General features: G+C 38.8%; 2 long non-coding RNA genes across 3 annotated transcripts in view; both read left to right on the forward strand.

Annotated features, from left to right (window-relative positions):
- The first annotated feature begins 1,072 nt into the window (after positions 1 to 1,072).
- Positions 1,073 to 14,864, forward strand: LOC125690729 (uncharacterized). The gene is made up of 3 exons (XR_007375759.1): positions 1,073 to 1,138; positions 3,363 to 3,422; positions 14,637 to 14,864. It is a non-coding gene; the product is annotated as an uncharacterized LOC125690729 (long non-coding RNA).
- A 512-nt stretch (positions 14,865 to 15,376) lies between these two features.
- LOC125690730 (uncharacterized) overlaps positions 15,377 to 22,376 on the forward strand; it is a 39,978-nt gene continuing 32,978 nt past the window's right edge. Inside the window, exons 1-2 of one of the 2 annotated variants that reach the window (XR_007375760.1) lie at positions 15,377 to 15,447; positions 19,677 to 19,763. This is a non-coding gene — a long non-coding RNA (uncharacterized LOC125690730). Of the gene's footprint in view, positions 15,448 to 19,049; positions 19,168 to 19,676; positions 19,764 to 22,376 lie in introns of those variants that run through there. The other variant, XR_007375761.1, reaches the window with a different exon arrangement.

A 22,376-nucleotide genomic window follows, 5' to 3' on the forward strand; every position in this document is an offset into this window, starting at 1 on the left:
GTGAATGGCCAGAGAGGCATACAACTCAGTGCCAGTTTTCTTCTAGATATTTCTTTCCTGCTGTTCCATGTGAAATAGACAGTTGGCAGGAGTACAGAAAATTCTAGGGGCTACAAGGACTCAGCAGATGCCGTAAGGTTTTACAGGGAAAGTCCTTTAAAGTTGAAAACAAATTTTCTTTGACCTTTTCCATGCCCTGTTTGTTCTTGTTTGCTGCCAGTGTTCATGTTGGTGCAATCTGGGGCTGGGGGGTATAGGAGTGGTCATAGAAAAATAATTAAGTTAGAGAATTTGCGGCAAGGCTTTTCATTAGCATCAGAGAAGTGACTGATTATAAAAGGACCTTAAGGCATCATGGAAACAAAACAAAACTGTTAAGTTGTGTTCAGCCAGAACAACTCAAGTTGTGAATTTAGCTTATAACAAACATTACAAAGTGTTCAGTCATTACTAACAAAATGATGTAATAGATACTTTCATGTGAATAAATTTCAGAAGTTTGGAGTAGGCAGTTGTGAACAATGGTAACTTTTCTCCTATTCTTCTTTTATCATATGTTATCTTATTGTTCACCAGCTAGCTACTGAGACAGCCCGGACACACGCTGGAGGAGAACTCATTTATGTGATCTAAAGGGAAAAAAAGAAAAAAGAATGTCAGTCATAAAGTCTATCGTATTCTGTGGAATACATTATGAAAATGGTTCAGTTCCTGTAAGGAAGGTACCTTTCAGTCTGTTTTTTCTCTCAAGACATTTGCCAAGCATTTAAGATTGAGTCTGTGTTGGGAAATGTATTTTGAATAGGAAATGTGTCTTTTTTTTTTTTTCTTTTTTCTTTTTTTTTTTTTTTTCCCCACTGAAAGAAAGCTGTACTTGTTGGCAACATTTTTCTTGAACAAATGTGAAATTTTGTTTTGAGCAACTATTTGATACTATTTCCCCCTTAGCACTTCGTAACGTTTGTACATTTCTGTAGTTGTTTCTAGGCCAATGCAGTTTCTTTCAAGAATGATCTTACTTTTGAAGGTATTTTTACAAAGTCTATTTCAAAACTTTAATTTTTCTATTTCTAGAACCCTGAAAACAAATAAACTAGCTGCTAAGGAGTGTGCCTGGCAGGTACCAGCGAGTTAGAAGGTAATGTGACATTCGCCTGAACTTCCTGTAGATAATTCAGCCTTACAACAAATCCTATAATTCTCTTCTGTTATCCATCTCAAATATTGCAATTATTGCAAATATGACTTGGATATTTCATGAGGCATTAATCATCTTTATCAGATATTTGGCTTCAGAAATTATTTTGTAATGTTGTTTACTTTATTACTCAGAGATGAGTTATTATACGAGCACTGGCCATGGGAAAAGGAGGGAAAAGGCTTTATCCTTTATATTAAGAAGCAATTGTAAAATGCTTATGTGGCTAGGTGAGAACTTTCAGTGGCATCTATGCCTATTCATTGCTATCAGGCGGTGAGTTATGGTTCATGGTTTGCTTCTCGGTTTGGATTTCCATCCAACTCTAATTTGGCTTACCAAAACCAGTACATCTGCAAGGTGGGATTTCACTGGGAAAAGTAGTACCTTTCTTTAAACAAGATGAAAAGAAATAACCCATCATTTGGTTTCTTGCATTTTGTAGTGTGTGATTATGTTCTCACGAAAGATACTGAGTCAAAAACTTCAGAATCCAAGTTTTGTTCTTCACTGGAGGCAAATCCCAGTAGAAGAGTCTTCAACCTGGTTGCGCCTGTGAGGCTGCTCGATTGAATTCTATGAGGTTGTTTATGCTCAATACTGTTGACAAGTATTTGCTAGAAACATTTGATGAGCTCTTCTGAAACTTTGTTCCATAAGGCTGGCTTCCTGTATCCAACATTGGGTTAAGATAATATATAGCTTCTGTGTAGGAAAGTATCACAAAGCACAATTTCCCAATGAAAAACAACTCTCTGCTTTTGAAATGAATAATTCACATAGCACGGGCGACCTATTCAGACTTTTTCCCAGATATCCTGTTTTAAACTTGCATTTCAAGCATGTAACTTACACAGGTGGCTCCAAAGGTAATGTGTCTTATTTTTTCTGTGGAAATTCCAATGGCTAAGATAAGTAGATAAAATTCTGAGCTACAAAACACTGTTTTTTTTTTTTTTTTTTTTGTTTTTTTCCCCATTGCTGGGAAAGTTCATCCTCTACTGCCATACCACCAACATCTGCCTCTGATATCTTGGGCCAACATAATAAAAGAGGCGGTATTACTTTTGGAGCAGTACTCACATATCTCTGTATAATAATACATCTGGCAGCACAGCAGTGGGCTGATCTCTGTGATTTTGCCGTAATTGTATAGCTGGTCCTATTGCAACCAGTTTGCATTTAACAATGCTTTTTATGTAGTCTTTGTGGTTGAGATGTCCAGCAGTGTACTGAGCTCTGTGAGAAAGTGATTTATCCTCCATAACCACGCAGTCCTTGGGCAATGTATGAAAGCCATAAACTAGACAGTGAAGCACAGTCAAGTCTTCTGTGCTGACTTCTGTCTAGATTGCACTCCCCCTGCCCCAACCTTGCTATGAATGAACCTCTGAAAAAATAATTCCCCAGCAGTTCTTCTCAGATTAATGTGGTACCCACACTGGCTGAAAATAAAAGGAGCCACTGTTCCAGACTTGTGGAGATCAGTTAGTCTCCTGTTTCATATAAAAGCACAAAACATCTGTGGTACCAGAAGAGATCCTTCTGAATGACATGATGGGGTTTGGGGCTGAGGGAAATCCTGTTGTTGGGACTGCCATTTTTTCCCCCTTCTTTTGGGGTAAGAATATGTCTTTCAGAAGAATTCAGGTGGAATGAGAACTATTGAAAAATTATATGATTTTAGCATATAGTCTGTGTTAATCACTGTTACAGAGGCCCATAAGACTAAGTCAGCGATATGGGATACGGTAAGAAACAGCATAGCTCTTCTGATTACATATGTCTGGTGTCATGAATTCAGGGGTGATGAAGTAATTTCCATCTCTGAAAGAGAGAAATAAATACCAAGCCCAGATGGAAGAAACATCTTGCAGAACTTGACTATGAGGGGAGTAATTGCAGAAAAAAAGATGAGAAAGAATGTCTGCAAATAGAGGTACTTGTTAAATGAGGATAAGTCTTTTTAAGAAACCTTCATATCAAAGACCTTCATATCTTGCCATGCAGAAATAAGCTCAAAGGAGCAGCCACTGAAATAGAGTATGGAGTCTGTCTAAAGGTGGAAACAACAAAGTTTCCCTCTAAATTCATCTGTGTATTAAAATAATTATGATGTAAAAAGTTAGAGGGAATGATAGCAGTATTATTCTCTTTTCTATAGAGGAGAGTGAATGGCTGCAAAAGGGAAGAGAGAACAGGAAGAGAACGGATGGGTGTGATGGTATGTATAATTATATCGATTGACATTTTCATTCTTTTCCTTGTTATTTGTTCATTTCCAAATCATGTTGTATTTTCATGATGCATAGTCTTGCATCCTCTGGTTTCTTCTTACCACTCGTCTCTTTATCCAGTCAAATCTTTGCATGACTTCTCTGTGCAGTATAGCTGAAATCTCAGCCCTCCTTGCAGTAGTAAATCAGATTTGGAACAACAATTCACCAGGAAACAAGCAAAGCTTACTGAATTGGGCCAGCCCTGGATTCAGAGATTACTTTGTACAGAAGGGCTGGAAGGAAACTTTGTAATGTTCTAGTCTGACCTGCAGCATAATGTACCATGTCACCTAAAGATCTCCTGCAGGAGGTCCACTGGTTTGTGGCTGAAGAAAAGCATTCTAACCTTCTAAACCACTGTTAAACTAAACAGTCATGTATGAAATCTGATCTCCCATGTTAGTCTCTGACTCATCAAGACATAGGAATTGCAAGTCCCTAATCCTTAAAGTGGTAGAAAGTGTCTTTGCACTGGCATGGCTGTGTTGCAGTCACTGGAACGTCACTGCATCTTACTCAACCCATTCAGTTCTTCTGAAGGGCAAGTTTTTCTGAAGACCCCTAAAAGGGCCTTATACCTGTAGATTTCATTAGAAGGAGTGCATAAACAGAGTTTAGGATCCTGTGTACTTTTTTTCCCCAGGGCTCAGCATTCTGTGTATCTTAATGATGTAATCATTGCCTAAATTTTATCGCTATTTTTAATCAGTGAAATTGGGCATTACTAATAAGTAACAATTTTTAAGAAAAAAAAAAAAAGATTTTTTTTTCTTTTGAAGTCTTCCAGTTGTAAAGTAGAAATTGGATGTATAAAAAGGAGCAAACTTAGGCTGTTATAATAAAATGGACACCAATTGGACATCCAGTTTTGATGGGGGTTTCTTGTTTTGTTTGTTTTTGTTTAGTATTTTAAATGGAAACTTCTAAATTTTCCAGCTGGCTCTGTTCAACATCTATGTGTTGCAGTAATTAAGTATTGTGACAGCTGAATTTCTATGAAAATCCCATCTGTTCCTGCATGAAAGAAAATACCAGGTATTTCATTAGGCTGGAAGAGTGAAGTTTTCCTCATATTTATGTGAAAGTCTATGTGTGAAGCAACATAAAAAGAAGAGAATGCATAAAGGAAATTTCTTGCCCCTTTTAGGTTGAACATTCTCTGTTAATCCCAGGAGGAGGCAGAACATAGATCAACTTGCCAGATTCTTATGTCACCTTAGAAATTTTCTTGTTCCCATTCTGCTGTTTCTGAATTTGAAATCTTTTAGATGCGCTATTCCCACATGCACAGAAACATCTTATTTTAATGTGATTATTATGAACAGTGATATTTTTTTCCTGCCTCTTGCCTTATTGGATTCATTGCTCTTCAGCAAGCTGATCTCATTGCCCAGTAGATCATGTTTGATGAGTGATTCCATACTGGGATGCTCAATTTGTTATGGAGATGGGAGACTTGCCAGGAAGAGGCACATACTCCCAGAAGGTGGTTATCCACTGTGAGTCAAGATCAAACTAAAAATTCAATTATTTATTGGAAAAAAGAAAAAAAGAAAAAAAGAAAAAAAAAAACCCTAGTGTTTAAATCTGGGTAGATACAATTAACATTAGAGTACCCTTCAGGTGCTTGAAGAGTTTAAAAGAACTCCAAACATCTTGCTTTACAGGAAGCTAAAACAAGAGGCATCACACCGAAAGTGAGGTTAACAAGATGATAACCTGTGAAAGACTGTGAATAGCCCCATCCATCAAAGCCTATATCAATTGCTCTGACCAACCCGATGTAGCTGTAGATGTCCCTATTCACTAAAGAGTAGTTGGACTTGATGGCCTTTAAAGATCCCTTCCAACTCAACGATTCAATGATAAGATCACCTGCACTACTTCATGAGTGCTTTGGTTTGTTTTCCCTTGGTTTACTTGTTTATCTTAGTTTTATGCTGGATGGAAAATGTAAAAGAAGGAACTCTTTCCCATTCAGGGCCAAGGAGTTGATATTCTTGATTTCTTCTTGTTGCTGATTTTAGTTTCAAAATCCTGCTAGCAAAGTTATGACGTTTGGCTCGTGCTGACTCTAAGCATCACTTCAAATATATTCTGCACAGTGAAAGCTAACTACCAAAGAGTAAAGCCATGGTGGAACTGACCAACTTGCATTTGTTTTGAAGTTTTTTATCCTGAGGACTTGAGTGGGCATTGCTAACCAGAGTTATTTTGCTTTATATTTATAACCATATAATATATTGAGATCTACCTTGGTATGTTACTCAACGTGTCTTAACCTGATTACAGGTTAATTGTGGCTGGAGGTTATGGAATCAGTTGCCCAACAAAACTTCAAATGTGCAGTCGCTGCTGACATTTAAAAGCAGATTGAATGCATTAAAATGCTTGCTACATCTATTAGCTGAGTTCTGCCCTTAATTAATGAGGTATTATTGTATAGTTATTTGCCAAAAATTGAGGCAATTCCTACTTCCCAAAGCTCTTCTACTAAAAAGTACCCACAAAGAGAAACAGATACAGAGGGAGGTCTGGTGAACTACACTACAGTAAGAAGTATATGATGGCAGCTATTTCTATTATCAGGGTGCATGTTTGCTTAAAGCATAGGCACATAAATTGAGGACATCTTCATATCATTATGTATGCACCAGCAGCTAGCAATATCAACATGGCTGCGCTAGAGTATTTGACACCTTTCATCCTCTCCTTCCTACATTAATGAACTGCAACTGACGTAATCAGATGAATTTACTCTGAAGCCTTCAGTAATAGCTGTAGACCTACTGGTGTCTTTGAAGTGATCCTGAGAGTATACAAGTGGCCACCAAAACATTTCACTCCCATGAACTGCTTGATCATCCTTTCTAACCCATCTGCAGCGACTCCCTTTTACTCTTTCCTTGAGATACTGGTAAATATCTATGCTCACATTAAAGTTTAACATAAAACCTAGGAACAAATACACTTTTGCAAAATACTATTTCATTGCACCGAATGATAACGAAGACTGACTTGATTTCTTTAAAAGATTTTGCATAGCAAGCTTCAGTCCATCAAGCCTCTGAATTTATTACATGAGATAGTCCAGGGTTGTCACAGGCCAATGGAAAATATTCAAAAACAAGCAGTCAGTAGTTAGTTTTAGTGAATTCCTGACCAGGAGTGCTTGTTGAGTACACCACCATACAGTTGGATGTGATGAAGTGAGGCACATAGTCCATGTAACTGTTCGACCATGCAATCTAACTCTTTCTGCCTCCTCTCTGAACATGCAGAAAATAATTTAATATTACAAGGATGTCTAGTTCTCTGTCTTCAGAACAACATCCTACTAATGAATACAGCTTCTGGTACATTTAGGTAAATTTTGATACTCCAGGATTAGCAAATAAACAGATTTACTCACTTTCACAGGAAATAAATTTTCATTGTAGAAGAGATGGAAGAGAAGGAAAAATTGAAAGGAAAAGGTCTATATAGGAATTCAGATGAGTGGACAGTATGTATCTGACAAAGGGCTGAGAAGGCACAAGTGACTGTAGAGGGATGAAAAGACATGAAAGAGAAAGGACTGGGGAAAGAAAAGGAGAAATGGAAAAATGATGAGAGTCCAAGAAGTTATGAAGAAATTTGAAGAACCCAAAAGTTCTTCAAAAGTTTTGATATATGAAAAAAAACCTTTATAGTGCTGGCCATTTTTTTTTTTTTTTTTTTCCCTCTGAGAAAAGTGTTCTATTATACAAACAGTCATTTTAACTGAACTTTTCATTGTACTTTGGATAGAAGTATTAGTTAAACCCTTTTGATATGCAAGGCAAACCAGGCACAGAAAGTCAGCAATAAATTCTAACTCTCCCATGGAGACAGGATTAGATCAACATATCCACAGATTCTTCCCTGTTTCTGTGAATAGTTTCACTCTAAAAATTATATCTCTTTTTCATATCAACAGTAGCCAAGAAACAGTAACCCTGGTAACTTCATCTAGCTCAATATTTTGCTTTTTTTTCTAGCTTGAAAAAACCCTCAACAACATGTTGGAACATGGAAGAGGTTACTGTACAACAGAGCCTAAGGCTAGCCTTTGTGGGCAAGCTCTAGCTTAATCACAGTGAGACAGATTAGAAGAAAAAAATCTAATTGGATGTGTTTTATTTAGTAATTTCATTTTGTTTTCAGAAGAGGGTTTCAGGCAAAGAAATAATGACAGCAATTTATTCGATTCACCCAATGAAATCTTTCAGATGGTATTAATAGACTGAAGTGATGTTTACACGTGTAGTTGAATGTATAGTTTCTAATGGAGACAAGCTCATTAGGTCAAGATTGCATGTCACTAGTTATTCTCCATCTAGATGTAGGCTACTGAGCTGGTTATTGCAAAAGCACAGGACTTTCACAATTGATAACGTGGGCTGGAATTTCTTCAACAAACTGCCTTTCCTTGGGGAAGAGAGGAAAAAAACAACCTCTGATTTGTCAAAAAACAAAACAAAACAAAACAAAAAAACCCCGCAAAACAACAGAATAACTTTTGAGAAAGATTCAGTTTTGGTATATTTCCTTATTAAAGAATGATTTGGAACAGTTCTGAGGTCACCAAAATGCCCCTTTAGAATATTTTCAGGAAATCAATTCATTGTGAGTTTAAACTGACCTTCTCCCTCCTGTAATTCAAAACTGAAGTGAGAAAATATGAATACGTTGGTTGAATTGAATTTGCAGGGAGGTGTTTGATTTTTGCTTTCTTTGTTGTTGTTTTGGTTTTTTTAAGCTCCTTTCATTTTTTTTTTTTTTGTCAATTCAGAAAAACATCTTGAGTTTTTTTTTGTTTTGTTTTGTTTTGTTTTGTTTTTTTCCCCCTGCTACAGACCATGATCAATTTTCTTAACTTTCATGAACTTTTAGGAAAGAAAGAAGTATTTTCCTGGACTCTAGTAGTCTAGGCAGGAAACTTGTTTTCTATAAGTAGCAGTGCCATGTATGTAAAATATGCATGTCTTTCACAATGTAGTCCATTCTGGCGTGTGGCCCATCGATAGATAACTATCAAATATGAGCTTGGGAATAAACAGATGAGGAAATTTTCTGCAATCTTGCATTGTCTCTTACTTAAGTATTTTTTTCAGGTTATACTTATTTATTTCTGTATTAACTGAAGATTTATTTGCTCCATCAGCAGATGAAAAGAAATAGCCCTGTTCCATCTAGTATTGCACTGTATTATGCAGTGTATCTTTTCTAGGATTTAGCAAGCAATTAGAACTCTCTGTGTTTAGATGAGCCCTGTAAAATCTCTAGATTTGCATAGCCAACTGCACATGCCAGCAGTGCTTGCGTAATTCCTCATGGCTGTAAACCCAGGGAACTTGCATGGCAGCAGATGTTAAATGCTTCAGCAACCTCGCTTTGTTTGTGCAACAACTCCTTACATAGAAAATCCTGAAGATTGAAATTCAACGCCAGAGACAGTCCAAAAATGAACCTCGGTGCTTTGAGCAACCAGTTCACGGGCATTTGGGCTAAACGTCTGCAGAGACTTTTCAGAACAGGATGACTTGGTGGGTAGTTCCAGTTCTTTGAAACTGTTACAACGTATGGCTGAAGATTTGGGATATTTCCACTCCAACAGGCTTTTCTGTATGTCATTTCAGATGAAGCAGCTGCGAGTTACTGTAAAGACAATAAGTTTTGATTGACCACAAAGTCATGTTCATATACTAGCAGTGGTGCATGGTGCATTACTCTTGGCAGCCCACCGCCATTCTGTATGTATAGGGATACAGAAGCGCTTCTCAGCTGTTTGACCCAAACAAACCTTTTAGTTTTATGTCCAAGGACACACACAGACTTGTGTGCTTTCACTCCTGCAGTGCTCTTCACTCGTTTCTTCAGAGCAGAAATCCAGGTTGATAGGCCACAAGTAAGAAGTGGGTGACGGAAAACCACAGCTAAGGGGTGCTGCATGGTGATCTCCTGTCTCACAGCATAGGTGCAGGGTCAAGTAAATTTGTCTTTTTTTATTCCCTTCCAGCTGGCTGCTTTTACAGCTGAAATATCTGTTGTTAGCTGCCAAAAGGAAATTCTTCTGTTTTGTGCTACTAAATACTGCTCTCCTACTTTTATTCTAGTCTTCAAGGCTGCCTAGTTTTCTCCCTATAAATTACATACTAGATAATTACATTATCTAGTTCACTTTATATATATTCTCAAATTTCCTTTAGGTTGATAATCCCTCTCCATTTTGAAACTAAAAGGAATTAAAAAGAGGTTGTAACAAACTGGGAGTCAGCCTTTTCTCCCAGGTGACAGAGATAGAATGAGAGGTAGCAGCTTTAAGTTGTCCCATTAGATGTTCAGGTTGGATATTAGGAAACAATTATTCTCAGAAAGAGAGTGAGGCAGTGGCACAGGCTGCCCAGGGCGATGGTGGAGTCACTGTTACTGGAGGTGTTCAAGAAATGTGTAGATGTGGCACTGGGGGACATGGTTAGTGGGCATGGTGGGGATGAGTTGACAGTTGGACTGGATGATCTTAATGCTCTTTCCCAACCTTAGTGATTCTATGATTCCATGTTTCTATGAATTTAGCATTGTATGCCGCTACTTCCCTTTTTTACCAGCTCCTTTTCTGCCTTATATCTTCTGCTAATCCCTATATCTCTAGTTTAAAAAAATTAAACTTCCTATATGTTACTGCATCAGTTGCCTTAGAGGACTTGACACAAACCTGCCACATTTCAGGAAGAAAATAATCAATTTTTAGAGGAAGATTAGCAGTCTATCTTTTGCTTCCCCTTTTTAATCAACTCAAGCTAAATTTTATGCTATTTTCTGTCTGCTTCCATGTGTTTGCATACAACATTGGTCAGACTTACAGGTCTGTAATGGCCACTGAATTCCTCCTTTCACTTTTCTTAACTGTAGCCCTAATCTCTGCACTTCTCTGCTCATACAGTATTGTACCTACTGTATGATAGAGGAATGTAAGAGTGAAAATCCAGGATAGCAAACATCCTGCAGCAGTTTTTTGTTTGTTTGTTTGTTTTGTTTTGTTTTTTTTGTGAAAAATTTCAAAGTAATCAGAAGGAACTTGTTGCACAACCCCTTCACAGGATCACATCATATACAAATAGTCCATTAAGCTAGTAATTGCATCACTGTGCTATTTTTATACAATAAGAATTCTCTACACAAAGGCAGCAAGGATTTGTCTGTCCAAGTTTATTTTAATAACATGTGAAACAGAGGGACTTAGATGTTGGGGTATGTTATTAGCTGTGGTCTTGGTATCTGTAAATTGTACATTGTGTCAGCAAACTGGAAATAGTGTGCCTTTAACAGCTTACTAAGCAAATATTATTAGAGCAGCAAATAGAAGTTAAAAAAAGAAGAGTTAAGGAGAAATTATTGTGATTCTTTTTTCAGGACTCAGAGGTTTATATGGGACTTACTTGGTGCAGAACTGTGAGATCATTAATGAGTGACAGCTGTGGGAAGCACACTGACCTAAGCAGTGGGTGCTGTTAGGTGCTGGGATGGCAGCCTGAACTCCTTGGTCACAGCTGTGGTTCTGGTCACGTGAATATGCACAATGTAAACTATAAGTAAAATGCATGTGGATTGCTATATATTGTCAGTTCAGTGTTCTTGATGATGCTGCATATAAGTCATCATTTATTTGGATGTTTAACATGATGAAATGGGCTCTAATTATAATGTGCTGAAAGAGTCAATGAAAATTTATTTGCTTTCTGCTTTCAATTTAGCTGGAGGCATTGGAAAAGAAATCCAGGAGGTGGAAAGAATTTGTTCAGTTACAGTAATGGTCTCATATATATTCTCCTAAAAATGTCCTTGTCCTTTCTTGGTCATTCAGGCCCTTTCCCAGCACAGCACAGCAACGCATGTTTGACCTTGACTATATGATAAGTCCTAGCAAGATCAGAGAAAAACTTGAAAATAAGTGTATGTTTGTACGTACTTTGGCTGAGTTTGGAGCTTGGCAGGTCCTGGTATTAGATTTTGTATTCAGTTGCTTCAATCGTGAGTCAGGCAGACCCATTTCACGTTAGTACCTTTTAACTTTTCCAGTTTGTCCTTATTTTTTCCCAGGCAGCAATTTCTAGATAAAATCCTCAAGTGACGCTCTTGTGCCCAGACTGTTTGCTGTCTGTTCCATGAAGTCATTTGCCAGCAGGCCCACCATAAAACTGTGCTGGGCTGTTTTTGTTTGGTTGTTCTTATAAATTTTCCTCAAAGTCACATCTTTTTGTGAATGCACGTGTAGTTGCCTTCTCTCACTTCAAGCTCTCTTTTATTGTTGATGGTTGTAATTTTCCTTTCAGCTTCTTGTAGCTTCGCTGTGTTTGTGTTCTTCTTCTCTGCATCTTACCTCTTTCAGTGCTCCTTCCAGACCAGTTCCAACGATATGCATAATATCCAAATTATTTCCACTGCCAATTCATGAGTTGTATCCTCGCTCTGTTAGAATCCAGTTGTGTGTGAGAGTAGGCTGCAGAAAGAAGCCACGCTTCTTTTACAGGGCTCTTTGCAGGGTGGAATTAAATCGCTTGATTCTGAGCCTTCTGAGCTCAGCCAAAATTTCTCTCCCTGGAGCAGCATTGACGCAGGTGGTGTGGTGAGGGAGGACAGGGGAGAAGGTGGGTTGCTGAGCCAGAGGGCAGGAAGAGAGAATGGGCTGGAGGAACAGCTCCAGAAAAAAATGTGGGTACTTTCCACCAGAAAGCTGGCATCTCACCAGGCAGTCCTCAGATCTGCTGGGAGAGGATATTGCTGTTTCCATTCCTGCTGCAGGGTGCTTTGGCTCCCAGGTATTGCCAGATCATTTCCAGAGTTACGGCAAAGAAATATTCATATAAACTGATCTGAGAGGCAAAAAAATCCTTCACTTTGTGTGTGTGACCTGTGGTGAAGTTTAAATCAGCTTCGCAAAGTGAATCTTTCATCCTACTGTTTTAAATAAATAAAGAAAGCTTCATTTAAAAAAAAAAAAAAAAAAAAAAAAAAAAAAAAAAAAAAGGGGCATTAGAAAACACCCTCCAGCCAGGCTTTTTTCAATATTCCTTCTACTTATAACTTTTTTTTGTGAGAAATGACCACTATTTTGCCAAGCATTCATTAGTGCTTTTAATTATGCATACTGGCATTTTATGCAATTTGTTTGGTTAACTATTAGCAGGCATTTCTGCTGTTTCAAAGAAATGGATTCTAACTGAAGGTGTCTGATCCCGTTGTCTACAAGTGTGCATTGTGGCATCCAATTTTACTTTTTGTTTCTTTATGAAATTCAGATAGAAATTGCACGCAAATAAAACAAAACTGACAGCACTGTTTGGGCAAAGTTGGATCCACAGAGAGTGTGTGAAACTTCAGTTGTCAGCCTAAACATGGGCCAAACTTTCTAAGTCTGTTGGCTTCTTTGGGCTTTTTTTCTGTAGAGAGTTGTATCATATACACCCATCCACATAATACAAAAAAGAATTAAAATATATAACCAATGATAAGAGAATAAGCTCATAAAATACACATTTGCCTTTCTTGTTTCCTCTCTAAACACCTGAATGATATTTTCTGCTCCTTGTGTTTCCTGCAGTTGTTGTGACTCTCCTCCCAGCATTATGTACTGCAGTGAGCGCTTGGTGCTTGTGTAGATGGAACAAATGACCACAGGATGGGGTCTGCCCCACAAAGATGCCAACCAGGATGAGATCTTTATACTTCTTTGCAAGCCAACACAACTGTTCCTACTGGGACCATTTTGCCTTTAAGTTGGTAGCATGCCATACATTTACAGCCACATGATGCCTCTTTCTCAACTCACCATCCTTAGGTGTATATTCTATTGAATGCTCAGGTTATTCATATCCATTTGCAGTACTTATTAACTGTAGCCTCTGGAAATGATCTGCTGTTCGCGAACTGGGTTTAGAACTTCAGCCGCTTTCATGTTCTGTGTACACAATATATTATTATAAGCTTTCCTGAAATGTCTTCTCTCTGAAAATTTCTATCTGTGGTTAGTCTTCCTCAGAACTGGAGCACTATCATTTCAAGTTCAGCCTACAGTTTATTATAACTCCACAATCCTTTTTTGAAGAACTGTTAACCAATTGTTCTGCATCCTATGGCAATAGACGTATATTTGTGCCAAAACCATAGTACTTTTTTCTTGTCTCTACTAAATTGAATACTGTTTTTGCATACCACTTCTCCAATTTTCCTACAGGCGTGTGTGTTAATAAGAATAAAGCTGTCTCTCTAAATCAGCCTTAACCAAGTCATTTAATGAAGGTCAAGGTTGTTTGAAATGAAGTCACAGGAGTCCAAAAGAGTGAATAGATGCAGATGCTCAAGAGCATAACTGTAGCACAGCAGATAAATTCATCACAGCTCAAGTTATGAAAATGTCAACTCTAGGAATATTGTCTGCACAATTCTGGAAGTAAATATAAAGAAGTGTGTCACTATACCAATACACATAATTTAAATTCCTCTTGTGCTAATAATTAAAATAATCAGAATTTGGTCATTTTGCAAAATAAGTGGCTTTTTAAAATGACCAGCATGCATAATTATATTTTTTACATAGTTGCATACTTGCATACAATTTTTCAAGTGTGCCTTTATTTGGGTTTGCTCCACAATTTCCATTCTTCATTGTATATACACATATAAACATGAATTCCCACTCAGTCTCATATTCACATCATTTCTCATTGTGAAGAAACAAAATGCATATATTTAAAAGTGCTAAAGGGATCATTGGAGTGACAATTACAGGTCAACCTTATTCAGCTTTTGTATGTACCTGCATATAATCTTGGTATTTATCTTCTGCTTACCAGTTAAAATGAGTATGGATAGTTTTCAATGTAGGAATTACTCAGGTACAGGCGGAGAGAAATTTTGCACATTTTTTACAAATATCTTCACCTACAGTGGGCCAGCTCTAATGAAAATATAAGACAAACACAACGCAGACACTGATGAGGAACATTAGACCAACTTGGCATGCTAATGAAATCCTTTGGCTCTTTCCTCTCCCCTCTTAATTTTTCAAGTACACCTCATTGTAAACTACTCTGATTGCTTGACTATTGGAACACTGTTAATGTCTTTTCTTTCCTCAGAGCCAAAGATTTTAAGGCTAGATATGAATCATGTTTTCCCATATGCATAGAACAAGCCATGGAGCCGCACAGTGCAATTTCTGCATCAAGCCCAGAGCAACTATTTGAACCCCAGCACCTTTTCAGAAAGCCAGCTGCAACTTCAAGCTGCAAGTGACAGCAAGTCTATAGCATCCATGTGTAAACTGACCCTGGCATTGGATTCTGATCTGAATTTCTTTACCCTCAGCTCCAGAATGTAAGCTGTCCTTATGCTTTTTTTTTTTTTTTTTTTTTTTTTCCAACAGACTGTTAAACTAAGAAAATGTTGGCTAATGGAAAATTTCTAATGCTTTTCTCCATCAGTTTAAGCACTGCCACCCCACCTCTAGTCCCTCCTCCCCCAATAATTCAGTTATTATGTCTATAGCTAATCCATTAATTCATTTCATTTATTAGAAAAGATAAAAACACAAAAAGATTACAATGAATTTATGTTCTCTGCTACACCCAGCCCAACACCTACTCAGTCCAAGTTCTTGTACCAAATCTTACTTCTCTGTTCATAGAATCATATCATAGAATCAAAGAATCATAGAACTGTTAAGGTTGGAAAAGACCTCTGAGATCATCAAGTCCAACCATCAATCCATTGCCACTATGCCCATTAAACCGTGTCCCTAAATAGAATCACAGAATAATACTTGCTCTGGATTACAACAGTTTGCACCTTATTTTGCAGCTCTACTGCCAGCTTGCTATCAGAGAACATTGTTTCATAACTGCATTTGAGGTGACTTCCAGTTGTCCTCCACGATCTGATCCTTACTAGGTAAGCCACCAATGCAGTCATGTCTTGTGAGATTACTGCAAGATTCATCCATGCTTGTAATGCTAAGATAAGACAAAAGCCATCAAAGCAGAATGTGTTATTAATTAGTAATTAGATAACTAGAATGAATTAAAATGGGTTGGAAGAAGTCTTTCATTCTGCATTGAACCCTTCTGAAATATAGGGTGGTTTCCTTACAGGGAAAACCATAAGAAAAAAATAAATCAAAATAAACATACATTAATTATACTCCTGAGCCTGCTTACATGTCAAAACTATTTTAAAAATATTGCTTCATTGTTGAGGGTTAGCGTACTTTAACAGCTAGTGGCAGAACATGTAATAAGTAGGGATTTTCCATTGCATACAGCAATTACAGACAATTGACATTTGATTATAATAACCAGCAAACTTTCATGAAATAAATGACACCTGAGCAAGTTTCATAACCTTTTGCCTCGCCCCACCTTGGAATGCGTCAGCGCTGCTTGAAGGCTAGGAATATTTCTTTCACTTGCAAACAGAATTATTTCAAACCAAGGGAGTGCAGAGCCGTCTGGAGACGGGCTCCAATAGCTAGCCTGTGTCCTGCGTCCAGTGGCTTTTAGACCTATTTACTTATGTGCAGTTCAGAATACACGGCAAGGAGCAAAATGGCAAAGGGCCTGGACCGTCCTCCCCATGTGTGTAGGAATTATACACTTGCATCCAAAAATGTATCTATTTACTGGGCCTATTCAACAGCGTCTTGTACTTACACCAGTTCTCTACTTATGTCAGTGAAGGAAGGGGCAAAGTTGTGCTTCCAAGTCAGGCTCATTTTGCACAGGGATGCAGGTATCATTCCACTGTTTTTAGTGCCTGCAGTTTGAGTGGCAGCAGACACTGCACAACAACTCAGCTCTCTAACTGTTGGAAATATGCTTGCTTGATGACAAAGTCCAGCTAAATTACCAAGACTGCACAAAGAGCATGCCAAGAGAGTTAGATCTGCAGGTGTCTCTGGCTGTTATGGGTAAAGACATGACACAAAAAAAGAAGCAGCACTTTCAGCAAGGTTGGTAGAGCTGTATTTCCATAGATAGAAAGTTTCCATTGCAATCTCAGTCACACACTGTTCCTTCTACATGGTGAATAACACGAAAGCAAAGTTGACTTTATTTGAAGCACAGCAACAAAGAAAAAGACTGAGAAAACAGATTTGTACTCTCTCAATACTAGCTGGAGAATGGAGCGCTGCCATATACCCCACGTATATACTGAGATTTGTTGCCAAGGTTATTGCTTTTCTGCATCTTCAGATTTGTTCTCCCCTGCCATATAGCCATTGGCCTTCACTATCATCTATTCTCCCTCTGGATCTAAGGAGGTCACCATCTCTGGAGGTGTTCAAGAGTTGTTTGGATGTGGCACTGAAGGACATGATTTACCTGACACGATGGTGGTTGGTTGATGGTTTGGCTAGATGATCTCATTGGTCTTTTCCAAACTTAATGATTCTATGATTCATACTTTAGTGTGAAGAGTGTATCTGGAGCCAAGGAACTTTAGCCTATCTTGCTTCTCTTCTGTTCTGCTAGGAATGAACAAACCTTTGCAGTTGCAGCAGTCGATGTGACTGATGTGAATCAGGATGACAGAGGAAGCATGGATAATGTCTGGGAGATATTTCAGATGCTTAATGGCTGCACAGTGCTGAGAACACTTTTACAGTGTAATAGGACAATATTTATTAGGTGCCTGGCAATCTCATTGTTTTCTGCCCACTTTCAGTTTTTGCTATTTTTTAAGAGACTGTCTAGTTTATTCATCTTACATGTAATGAAGAGCTTAACTGTTCTGACACCTGAACTTTTGAGAACTCTTAAGAACTCTTAATTGCTCAGCTTAGAAAAAAAGTCTAGGTCCAGCACAGAACAGATGTATAGTAATAAACTTATCTCATAATGTCAAATGATTAAACAGTGGATTTTTTTTACATTTAAATATACAAGACTTTCCATTAAGGAGCTTTGTTGACTCTGATAACAGTTTCACAACCATTAAGTTTATTTCTACAGCTATTTGTTAAAAGCTAATAGGGAAAATAATAGAAACTAATTGAAAAGCAAAGCAAACAAAGCAGAGCCCAGAATGTTTCTGTTAATAAGCAATAGAGATTGTATTGATTTCATTTTATAAACAACATTAATCCTCAATAACAATTAAAGTGTAGACAGGTTGCTTGTTTAAGTTATCAGATAAGATGGCCTACTCAGGTATATATCAGGAGTAGTAATTTGAAAAGGATATGAGGATTCAAGAAGCTATTGATCTATCCATCATGAGCTTGTGTCAAGAGAAATGTTCTTGGCAAGGTGCAGCAGTTCTATTTCAGCTGTCTTCAAATCACTGCTACTCAAAGATCAGCAGTGCTTAAGTTCTATCTGCTGGAAAGCACTGCAAGCCAAAAATGGTAGAGTTTCAAAAGCAGCTTTATGTATTTTTTAAAGAATTTCAGGGATGAGTGAAGTCTTGAATGTTGTGTGCTACCAGAACACAGATGGTGGAAGTGAGTGTCCATATCCTCAGAGCAGGATCCATGTTCAGGGCTATGGTAAGGTTTCTTTCTGGGTGTACTCAGCTGTTTCTGAGATACTTCTGCACCTAAACCAGATGCAGAATAGAATCCCATTCTGGTCTGTGGCTTGGATCTTTAAGGAAAACTGAAAAATAATGATGCAAATGCAAATCTCTTGAAAACCAGATTACTAATAAATTTTCTATTACTTGTTTTTGTATGACTTTGTCTTGTCTGTTAGCTGGTGATTGGAAGCCTCTTAGGATTATCAACACAGCTGACCACGGAGGTGCTCTTTGTGTTCACCCAATGGTGTAGCAGTGGCTAGGAAGGGCAGCAAGCCTGTCTGCAGCATGTCCAGGCTGCCCCCTCTCAGTCTCACAAGAAACCTGAGCTCAGTTACCAGCCTGTGCAGATGACATTATCCTGTCATGGCTGCTACTGGTTTCTATGCCAGCTTGCTGAAAGCTGAGTGAGTCAACAACCTAATGTGCCATGCATCTCATCCTGACAGAGGCATGACTTAATGTTCTCCTGAAGAAATTGGGCTGATTTTCAGGGACTAGTTCAGCATCCGTTAGATGAAAAAGGAAAAAGGAGATTTGAGTGTGATTCTGAGATCTTGTGTTAACTGCTCACCTGGGATGGAAGGCACTGATGTCAGTTCCTGTTTTATTAAACGTACAGCACAGAAGTGTGAAATAGGCAGCAGAACAAGGACTGACACTCTGTTTTCTCCTTCCAGCTGAATGTCTAAGAGTCTATACATTCTCCCTGGCTAAGAAAATATCTGATTATTCCAAATAGTGTGGAACTGCTTCCTCAGGAATGGATGTTATTAATCCCAAGCTGCCTTGTAGTCTCTTCAAGAGAATTGATTTGAATTCTTTTGTGGTGAGGGGGAAATGAAGCCAGTTCCCCTGTGGATGTGGGTGAGGCCTCTGGTTCTGAGCCAGGTGGATAAACTAGGGATAACCTCCTCCAGCTGTGCTTTGAGAAAAGTGGTGCATGCTCCTACCTCTGACTGTGGAGTGGGGTCTGAAACACCCGTAGTGTGCCCTATGTCCTAGGGAAAGGTCAGATTTAAGACAGGATCTTCTCAGCAGTGCTCTGTGTTCTGTGGAAGCCCTAGCCTGGGGTGCATCAGCACTGCTCATCAGGTGAGAGAAGGGATTGTCCTGCTGTGCTCTGCACTGTGTGGCATCACCTGGAGCACTGGGTGTGGGTTTGGTAGGTTTTGTATAAGAAAGACATAGAACTATTATGCCCAAAGGAGGGCTTCTAAGATGCGGAAGGGTCTGGAGGACAAGGAGTATGAGGAGCAGCTGTGGGCCCTCAGTTTGCTCAGCCCTGAGCAGAGGAGCTGAGGGGAAGCCTGATGGTGGCTGCAGCTCCTCACAGGGAGCGCTGAGCTCTGCTGTGTGTGACAGCGACAGGGCCCGAGGGAACGGCATGGAGCTGCGTCAGGGGAGGGCAGCTGGGGTCAGGGAAAGGGTCTGCACCAGAGGGCGGTGGGCACAGAATGGGCTGCACAGGGCAGCGGGCACAGCCCCGAGTGTCAGAGTTCAAGGAGTGTTTGGACAGCGCTCTCGGATGTAGGGTTTGGATTTTGGATGTTCCCTTGTGGAGCCAGGAGCTGGACTTGATGATCTTTGTGGTTCTTTTCCAGCTTGGGATATTCTGTGGTTCTGTGAAGAAGATATTTGGATGTTTTCAAACCAGACTTTGCTCCAGGAGGTGCTCTGAGAAGGGCTCAGTGAGTACAGTGCCTTTTTCTCCTTTCTGAACTGAAATGCTTCCCTCTGCTAATGAACACTGGGATCAAACTCCTGCCTTTGATGGAGAAGTAAGACTGGGAATAGCCATGCTAGAAGCTTGTAATTTAGTGTTCTTTGTTCAAGATAAAATACATTACATTTCATACAAATCAAATTTAAGAATGGAGCAGTACACTGCATATATTTGCATTTCTGCTTGTTTAATTTATATGATTAATTAAGGAGAGCAATAGAGATTGCTGGAATTATGAGATGACTGAGAGATAAGCGAGGAAATCGACATGAATAGAAGCATTTTCTTCAAGTGTCTATCTGTTTACTGTAAGATTGCCTGGCTTAGAAAAGGTGGTTACAAAAAGGAATCACTGTAGCTGTCTGTCTTATGGCAGAGGCTTGCAGTTGCCCCAGGTAAAAATTTCCTGTTAACTTTTGCAGCCTTTGGAGAGTAGCCGACTGTCATGAATTCCTAGTCAATATTTGTGTAATGCTCTTTGGCAAGTCACACCATTTGCTATTTGCTTGATCAATGCATAATAGGCCAATGACTCAATATTATAAAACTCAATGACCTGTGAAACTTCAACATTTACATTTCTGTTAAAGTCTCAAATAGTTTTTTATTAGTAGGAACTCAAGCTAAAATGCCAATCAGATAAGCTTGATGACAATTATTAGGTATTTTCTTCGTCACGTTGAAACAGATTCTAGTGCTTTTTCTAAAATTAAACATAATATCAAACGAATGAATTTACTCACAGGGAAGGACAAAACTCATCATGTATTGGACACATTAGAAGATACAAAGATCAAAGTGTCTCCTAGAAAGCATCAGAAACGTATCTGGATTTTTGGCTTTATTTGGTCGACTTCTTACAGTATGTTGCAGCTGTTACACCCAAACAGGCAGAGAACATTTACTGTCTTACAGTGGTAGCGGTATGTTTCACAGGACCTCTCTGTATGAGCCACAGTCACAATCATCTGGTTATCAAAGTCTGTGTAGCTTTGCTTCTTTTAGAATATTAAATGTATGACAAGATGAAATCCTGACTCCACTGAATTCATAGTAAAACTCCCAAGGGACAGTATCTCAGTCCCAGTGGGGAACATTCCTGCCTTTCATTTAGAATCATAGAATTACTCACGTTGGAAAAGACATTAAAGATCATGAAGTCCAACTGCAATCTGACCATACTGCCCTAACTCCATCTGCTAAATCACGTTCCTGAGCAACACATCCCAAAGGATTTTTAAACACGCTTACTTTTACAGGCTCCTAAAATACTCCCTTTACATCCTGTTGCCCATGCTTACACTGGCCCCTTGCAGCATAAAGCAACTTTAGGTGTGACTTAAACTGTAGCTATTTGAGTAGACTGAGCATTCTCAGTGGTGATCAGACTCTAACTGGCTTTTCATTGCCACAGTAGCTACTGTGCTGCTCACGTTGAAATGAGTGAATAAATGAGCACTGCCAGAGAGGAGGAGGGTGGCTGCTGCCAGGCTGGATGCTCAGGCACCATGTCCCTGTACAAGGTCACTGGCTTCCACAATTATGTTTTTAGTGTTTGGGTGCTCTTGGGATATTTCAGTGCAAAGTCAAGCATGGAAATGTGAACTGCTTCTGCAGCTGGGTTACGTGGCTAAGAGCCGTGCATTTGGCTGACCAGAAAGCATTTAAAATACACAGGTGAGCCACTGGGTCTGAAAAGTGAATTATTAATTTGGTCCTTGAGTGACTACAGTGCTAGTCCTTTTTGGTGCAGGATCAAAAGGGTGAAGTTAAACTATTTGTTGCTCAGTGCAGACACCGGAGAGTGTTCATGCCAGCAAATACAACAGAAAAGCAGAGCCATATCTTCTTCTCATCTGTTATAAATCAGTCCGCCCAAGCTCATTGTCAGGTACTGCAGTTGTCTCTATATTAAACAGAGCTAATTAGGTCTGCTTGCTGTTGACAGAAAGTTCAGCTAATTGTATGAATGTACCTTTGGTGTAGTAGAATTGCATGTTAAAATTATAATTCTGGATTAAGAAAGTAGATTTAGATATGTGCAGATATTACCACATACATAGAAATACTTTTTTATTTTCCATTTTGAAGTACAACAACTTGAAGAATCATCAACAAGGTACATGTTTACCAAAACAATCGTATTGATGAACAGTCTTATTTGTTGTTTCTACTCAAAAACTATCAAGATTAGGATCAGTTGTGAAGTGAAAACTCTAACAACAAAAATGAAGCTCTTAGTAATTATCTGATCTAATTAACAGTGAGGGCTGGCATAAGGAATATTCTGCAGACCTTTAAGGCTCAGTACTGGAGGATTTAAAGGAGAAAGCTAGCAGGGGATGTGACAAAGGACGTGAGAAGCTCTTTACTGGCCAAGCCTGAGTTGGCAAGGCAGTTGTATGGAGCACATGTAGTAAATGAGGGCTAGTCTCAGCGCTCAGAATGGTCCAAATCTGTGTGCCTAAGCAGTCACACTGGACGTTATTAACACTCATTCCTCAAGTGAGAGGAACTCACAACTGTTCATGTTTACATCTACAGTAGCTCCCACAGCCTTTGTGGAACAGGAATAGTT

This window comes from Lagopus muta, chromosome 3 (assembly GCF_023343835.1).
Source record: "Lagopus muta isolate bLagMut1 chromosome 3, bLagMut1 primary, whole genome shotgun sequence".
NCBI lineage: Eukaryota > Metazoa > Chordata > Aves > Galliformes > Phasianidae > Lagopus > Lagopus muta.